Source organism: Lepisosteus platostomus, chromosome 2 (genome assembly GCF_059453375.1).
Source record: "Lepisosteus platostomus isolate fLepPlt1 chromosome 2, fLepPlt1.hap1, whole genome shotgun sequence".
Classification (NCBI taxonomy): domain Eukaryota; kingdom Metazoa; phylum Chordata; class Actinopteri; order Semionotiformes; family Lepisosteidae; genus Lepisosteus; species Lepisosteus platostomus.
In genome coordinates, this window is record NC_142612.1 from 22,185,360 (window position 1) to 22,193,966 (window position 8,607).

An 8,607-nucleotide genomic window follows, 5' to 3' on the forward strand; every position below is an offset into this window, starting at 1 on the left:
TGTGGATGTAGTGGATATGTTAAAAATGTAATGTAAATTACATTACAATTACTCACTTGTACTTTACTACAATTACTTTAATTTAATACTTTACTTTTACATTACTACAATTACAAATGTAAGTGGCTTTGGAAAACATTGTCAGCCAAATATTGATAATCATAAATGGTATTACTATTCATTAAGAGTACTGTGTGCTATTTTGCTTACACAATAATATACAGTATTCAGTGAAGGTCAACAAGATACAACCATATTCCTGGGTTAAAGGAATGCCCTACAATGACAATCTAAAAGAACTGAACCTTTTTCAAATCAATACAGACATCTTAAAACGTTTGATAAATGGTCATTTATAAAAAGTAAAGGAATTTTTAAATATAAATAAAATATAAAACATTAAATATAAACATTAAATTGTAAATTGCACAACAAAACAAAAGACCTAAAAGCCATGCAGAAACATTTTTGTCTCAAAGATTTATTGTATTCATGTACTTAGATTTTTCAACATTTCCTTTCTTTCTTAACTTCATTGAGTAAAATTTCCTCTTACTGACAGAACTTCGTCTTTTTTTTCACTAAAGATCTAGATCTGGTGAAAAAAATTACTGATCCATGACTGAGAGTTCAGTAGGTGATTGATGCCCGCACACAGGTCTAATAATGATACTGTCTGCTAAGAAAACACATTTCATCTCCGGGAAAAAAGATAGTATTCCCAAGGGCTTTCTTTGTGTCAAGTAGATGCCAAAACTGTAGAGACTTGTACCACCCAAATGTTGAGATTATTTATTGAAGGCCATTTCACACATTTATTACTATTAGAAAAAAAAAGAAGGAAAAGAAAAAGCATTTCATAACCTCTGATCTGAATTTGCTATCCTGAACTTTTATCATTCTTGCTTCTTGCTTATGTTATCAAAAACTGACTCTGACTTTTTTTTAACAAACCAAAAAATGTTTTTTTCTATAGTTTCCATACTACATTCATTATATTGAACACTGAGGAAAACATGTAGCTCATCATATGTTTTCAGTTCCACCCAGTTGTTTTTTAACAAAAAAATTCTACTATTCACATAAAACCAATCCACCACAGAGCAGTTTATTTTTTTTTATTTGGAAGCATTAGTTATTTTCATTTGCACCGTCAATAAATTGTTAATTAAATTTCAACTTCATTGATGCAACACCTGTATCAGCATTGGATGGGCAAGTACTGTACCTGATGTGCTCTCCTCTGAAACAGACATCCTTGTTTTTCATGCTGTGTTTGTTAGTGCCTATGGAAGATCAGCATCTATTTGTAGATATGATTTAGTTTCTTTTGATAATTCTGAAATCTTGAAGGTGTTGGAAAAACACTTTGCTTTTTAAAACTAGCTACAAGTTATTGTATCTCTAGACACAGTTAAAATGGTTTTAGATATCATAAAACAGATCTACTATATTAATACATTGATAGACATTAGAAGTGCATTGTCTTCATTATAAAATTCTAAAATAATCTTCAGGTTACTTTTTGTTTCTAATCTGAATTGAGAAAAATGATTATATGCAATGTTGTTGTTTATTGAAAAAGATTGTGCCAGTAATGATTCACAATTGGTGAACAACAAATGCAAAAGGTTGTGGAATATCAGTCAGTGCAGCAATGTCATGAAGCACATTCATAGTACACAGCAAAGGAACAAGTAAAAGTTTATTAAATGCTGAATATCAAGAAATGTTGTGTTTCTTTTCTTCTCTTTTCAGCATGGAATAAACCTTTACTTGTTCCTTTGCAGCTTATACATGCTGATGCAGCTACCTACTTGAACGTAATTGTACACATCCCTCCTCTTTATAAATAACAACTTAAGGAGGAGTCTTGATATCATCTTCAAGATGCCATGACACTCACAACAGTTAGTTACTGTATATGTTAATACTGATCGGTCAGCAGCCTTTTTTCATATAAGTATGATTGGAAGTACTACTAATTATATTTTTTCTTGATCTCCATGTTAATATAGCAATAAGAGCAATTGACGATGTTGGTGAGCAAGTAAAGAGATTTTTGGTCAAAAAATGTTTCTGTTGAGTCAGACTATGCTGATGACCAACTCTCTATCTATACCAGTGAGTGCGATTTTCAGAAATAAATTGGTTGGGTGATAGAGTGATAGCTCAGGTACAGCTAAAGGTAAGTTCTTCTAAAGTCTGATTTTAGCCTACTTGTGTTAGATGACAGCTGGATACAGCCACAGAGATAGTGACTGGAATGAGCCCAAGTGTAAGAGTCCAGAGAGTGGCGGACACGCCTGAAGACACCCTACTGTTTGGGGATTGAGTGCTCCAGTATACTGTAGGAAACTGAAGTGAAAGTGAGTGCGTACAGAATACTGTATTGCAGGGTTTAATTAAAGAAAGAAAATTAATGAAATTTAATTAATGAAAGAAAAAAGGCAAAGAACGCTACAGTCTGAAGGAAAGACAGCTGTCTGCATCCCAGGCAAAATAAAGAAGAAAGGTTGCCATGACAAAGTGCCAACCTTCATGGAAACTGCCCTCAGCGTGTTGATTGGAACCAAGGAGCCTCAGCTCTTAGGGTGTCACTCTCTCAGCTTTTTTGCGAATTCCTACTGCTGAGCTAAGGGATGAGTTAAGGGCATTTGCTAAGGAGCTCTGGTATTCTGGACAGCAGATGATTCTCCTGGAATTCAGTCAGGCAATTGATAGAATTGACAGAAGGAGGAGGCCAGCTGAGAATGGTCCAGATTCCAAGGAGGAGGAGCAGCCTGAGAAAGCCACTGAAGATTTCAGCCATCAGCAACAGAGCAGCATGGGGTGCATGAGGGCAGTACTGCCAGGGAGTTGGTGACTGAAAGTGAAATAACGATGAAGCACTGTAACAGAGGTACCCCCATTCTACTACATATCATAAGCCTGTCACTGACACCCAGTTTAGTTCCAGACTGTTTCAAAATTGCTGTGATTACTGCTCTGCTTAAAAAAATCTAATTTAGATACCTCTGAATTTGCAAATTACTATCTTATTTCTCATCTTTACTTCCTTTCAAAGATCTTGGAGAAACTAGTTGCCATTCAATTATAATCTCATTTGTCCTCAACTTCTATGAGCAGTTTCAATCTGATCTGGTTTTAGATCAGCAATACCAAGACTGCATTAGTTTTAAATGACATTCTATTGAACAGACTCTGACTCTAGTTCTCTATAGGTTCTTTTAGATCTCACTGCTGTTTTTGAGATTGTGAATTATCAGATCCTACTAGATCACCTTGAATCCTGTACTTATACGACTTGAATTGACTTGAAATGGTTTCAGTCTTATTTCGTAAAACCGTGGACAGTGGACAAATAAAATTAATAATTTTAAGTCCAAAATATTCTCATTCTGTTCCCAAGATCTTATTTAAGGACCTATTCTCTATTTAATCTATTTACTCCGATTAAGCAGTCTTACTGGCAAAAAAGGTGTGCCCTTTCAGTTTTACACTGACGACATTTAGCTTTACATCTCTTTCTCATCTCTGTGTGAAATCTCAATTCTGTCAAACTGTGTGAGTGAAATTGTGCCTGGTTGAGCTCAAATTTCCTCCATTACATACTGACACAGCCATTCAGATTGTACATCAAACCTAGCAGCAAAATGACTTTGCCATGCCTCAGTGTGATTCAATACACTGCCCAAAGAATCTTCACTGGCTAAAGAAGTCCGATAGGTGGCACTTGTGGTGTGTTAGATGTTAGTGAAAACATTAGCATCATTTAATTTGTTGCCCTACATCTTCAAATCCACTTATAATGGAATAGTGACATGGAATCATATAACTAAAGGTAGATATAAATAAAAATATTTTTTCCAAACATCATTAACAATATTCATTTATGAATAGAAATATATTTATATAGCTGCTGGTGGAAGCATATCCCACTTTATTCATAAACGTCTGCATCAAATTCTTGAACACAATCACTTGTGATAATTTACTTCCTCAATACAATACTGTCATCACTTCCTCAGTACAGCAGAGCTTTATGCTCTGCTGAGGCACATGTTTTAAAAGTATCTTCTTAAAGGTACAAGTATCCCGTGGCGCATTCTTTCAGCTGCCTTGCTCCACAGCTCTGGAACTCACTCTCTTACGCTGGGAAATGTAAACTCTTACAGTTTTTAAATTTATACTCAATACATATCTGTTTAGTCTGCTTTTTCTCCCTTTTCTATGTTTTTATCTTTATCTTTGCATCCTTATTTTTGTTTAAAGCTATTTTATTTTATTTATCTCTTTTTTGTGTGTTTTTGTTTTTACCCTGTAAAGTGCACCAAACACCATTCAGTGTACATGGGCACTGACTTAAATTTTTGTAATTCTTATTCTGATCAGAACATGTTGAACAGGGAAATCTCACTGCCCCAAATTTTGAAATCAGTACTCAGTACAAGAAGATACTCTTCACACCCTATAGCAATGAATACATCTTTTGATACGTCATCTGATGTTTAAATAATTTAGGTATACCTGTAACTTATTTCCATAGGACAAACAAAGACCTCAACACTGTTCTGTATAAACATAATATATGGCTACACAATGTATGCTAATAGGAAATATAATGCAACTAATTGACTGTTTTCTTAAACCAATTATTTGAGGTTCAGCACCAATTAGAAGAGATGCACATTCCTTACTAAAAGAACCTCAAGCTTGCAAGTGCCCGAGAAACCACAAAAGTTGATGTGTAACTGGTATTCAAGAGCACCCTATCTGAATATCCTATCATACCTTCAGTGGCACTGCTCCAAATTGTGATGCACTGGTTGGGAAAACCTTGTGACAGTCAAGAAAACCTACAATTATTTAGCTCTGTCTGAGCTATGAGAAGGGCATTTACATTTTGAGCAACTTAGGAGCAACTTCATATCATGGTTTTTAAATGGAAAAAAGTGCCACACGTTTGTCAAAATAAATATCAATTATCCATCCATTTTCTAACCACTTTATCCAATACAGGGTCATAGGGGAGCCAGAGCATACACTACACAGGTGCAAGGTAGGATACACCCTAGGCAGGAGACTAGTCCATTACAGGGCACATTCAGACATAAATATGTCTCAGAAGCCAATTAACCTACAGATTTGTTTTTGCACTGCAGGAGGAAACCGAAGCAGCTTTTGGGAACCCATGTGAACACAGGGAGAAGATAAAAACTCCATGCAGATAGCACCCTAGGCATTGGACTTAGGTCCTCAGTACTGCAAGGCTGCAATTTTAACCTCTACACCACTGTGCTATCCAATATTAAATAGGTTGTCCAAATATTAGGACAACATCAGAATTAATTCATGCCTAAACCAATTAAGTTCAAGTCTGAGCACTTGTTAAACACAAGAAAAATATGACATGAACAAATTTCAGTAAGAAAAAAAAAGTCAATAAAATATAAATGGAAAAGAGATCTTTTAAAGAAGAGTATTTTGAGCTAGAAGTGCAGCTGTAAATGTTGTTACAATGAAAGAAGACAGGAAGGAATATTGCAATATAAAATATTTCCAAGCATTTTCTAGTATTCCAACAGTAATAAAAGCAAAATGTTATGGTTGACATTCCTCCCCTAGAGGGCACTCCATTTACTTCCGTCAATAGTCCCCTGCAATTGTTGATATGTGTTCCAGGTGTGCCTAGTTGTGTCTACCCCTATTTAAGCCCAATGCTCAGGACTCAGCATTGGGTTAAGCATGTTGTGAGGCCCACCTAGCACCAGGATACCCTGCGTCCATCTCCTAAGGGCATAGGCCTGACACCTCCCGTTTTCTGACCCTGGGGTTTGGAGGACCTTGCCCCGTCATCCCAGGATCTCCATGTTTGTTGTGTGTTCGTGTTTTCCCCCTTTCTGGGGATTTTAATCTTGTCGTGTCCCAGGATGGATCTACTGTTAATGGACTCATGGACTATGCCCTGACCTGCCTTTGGAGCTGCTCGGATTTGGATGCCTCTTTGTTTCCCTGTTCACCATCTCACAAACTATCACTGTTACTTTATTGCAACATTAAACCCCTGTGTGTCTTCATGTACTCCACCTCCTGTCTCCTTCAGCTCTCACCGCTTCACATCGGGTCTAACATAGCACCTGACAAGGACTACAGAGCCTTTCGTAACACAAAATCTAATTGATAGCACTAAAGCATATGACATGATATACTTAGATTTCTAGAAAGATTTTGATATGGTCTCTTGTAAAAAAGTTAATTCTCAAATTAAAAGCTACATAAATCCAAGCTAATGCATGCACACAGATCAAGAACTGTTAAAGAAATGGGAAATGCTTGCACATCTGTTACAGAAATAGTATGACGTTACAAATTGTCTACGTCAAGAACTGATAATATATAAAATAACAAGTATGATACACACACAGTAAATAAGAGGAGTATTACAGCATTAAATTATGCAGCTATATGAAAATAAAAATTAATAAGAAAATCAAACCCTTAAGTCTTATGCCTAAACAGTATTCTGTATCTTCTTAAAATGTCTCTAAAATACAGTGTGATCAATTTTGCAGTGAAGTCTGTGACAAACATCTCTAACAAATCATCTGGTTTAACTGAAATTCACATGGTAAAAAGGGTGTGTGTCAATAGGGAAAGTTTTAAAAAATCACTGGCTATGTCTGTCATCTGTAGGCCTATATATACTGTTACAAGCTAGGACGTGTGAATAATTATATTTAAAAAATAGTTCCTGACACCAACCTTACAACCAAATTATGAAAGTTAACATTTGCACTTACCCTATTATAATGAAATACGTAACACCTATAAACATTTTTCTTGCACAATAAGCCAACAAAGGAATAAAGCAGGATGCTTGCTTTAAAAAGACAAATTGTTTACAGTAATTTGCAAACAGTAGTTCACAACTTTTACTATTATGTATTGATTGGGAGATTCAATCACAGATTGTGAGTATTATGGCCCTGCTTTCTACAGAAACAAGAATAATAACACAGCCCTTCATCTGAGACAACAAAACCATACATGAAAAAGATGGATGCTGTTTGTTATAATTTGTTATAAATTTAAAAGACTAATTCACTACCAAAAAAAGATGCTAAAGAACTGATAACTAGTTTTAATAATTCCAAATAGGACATTACTAAATAAGTAAGATTTCTATAACCTGGTGGATACCACAAATAGAACATAAATATTCCCAAAACTATAAGGCAGCAGTCCCTTACCTAAAAAATAAAGTCATGCTTTTCAATGTTCACATTCCAGAACTGCTGACCTCCAGTTTTCAGATTTAAGTGCACCTTCATGTAATTTCATTTTGCATGGTTTAGAATTCTTAATTCCATATAATTTACTTAGTCAATGCCTTTTTAGGATTTTGAATATATGAAACATTTCCACTCAATTTTTGCTGTTGAGCATTTTAAAATGCTCAGTCCTTTTAGAATCCAAGTGTAGGGCAATTCTTTTAAACCCAAGAATGTATCTAACTGCTTTTTTCTGGATTGATTTCTAAAACAACAGTTTAATGTGGTGATCATAATTATGCACAACATTGTAAATATATTCTTAGTAGTGTTTTTAATATTGTACAATAGTAGTCTAGCATCTCTCAATTTAAGTTTTAAACTTTTATAATTTGAAATATACTACCATTCTAATTATCTTTCGGATTGGTGCCCCACATTATCTACAAGATGTAAATAGTTTGAATGAGGAGCTGCCTCTGCTTTTTTCTTTCTACTTAACAGTGTGGAATTAAACCTATGCTTTTACAAAATATAAATTATATGTCAACATAAACACTTAAGTCTTGGGACTGTAGGGACAAGGCCAGTTATTTAGAATTAAGTGTTGTTAAAGATTTCTAATAATCTTTGTATGGTTGAACCAAACAGCCTGTTGCCTGTCACAGGAATGTATCTTTAGTGGCCCCCACATTGTAATTTAAGCCTCAGGATGGCGTAGTGGTCTTTGCATGGACATAATCTTCCAACAAGAAGACCAACCAATCAGAGATCTGCAGGGTGTAGGAACCCTTTCCACCTGGTGACCTAAGATCAGATAAGAGATCACTTTTTTGGCCATATACAATTCATCTTTTCGCATACCCCAGCTTGCTCTCCATGAGACACACAGACAGGGAGAGAGAAGCTTGGGGTCAGAGCGCAGGGTCAGCCATTTATACGGCGCCCCTGACTACTTGACCAATCACCAACCGTATTTTCCCTAGTTAAAAAGCAGTGCACATCACCTATAACTTTGAGTCTCTCCGCCAAACCAAATTGGCTGACTGACAAAAGGACCATGTGCCTACCACATTTGTTGTCAAAAACGCCAAGTAAGAGGGTAAGCCCATATGTAAAGACAGAATTCTTTCTGATATCTAGCCTGCAGCAGGACCTTGCGATCAGCTAGCTAACCAGAGCAATATGGATGGACTTTTAATTGACAAACCTGAATAGAGCATTATTTTACAATAGCGGCTACACTGGGAGCAAACCGAAATTCTCCCCCTTTTTTTGTGACTTACACAGATTAAGCAGTCACCACCCTGTGCACAGACTTTGTCCAAGTTCA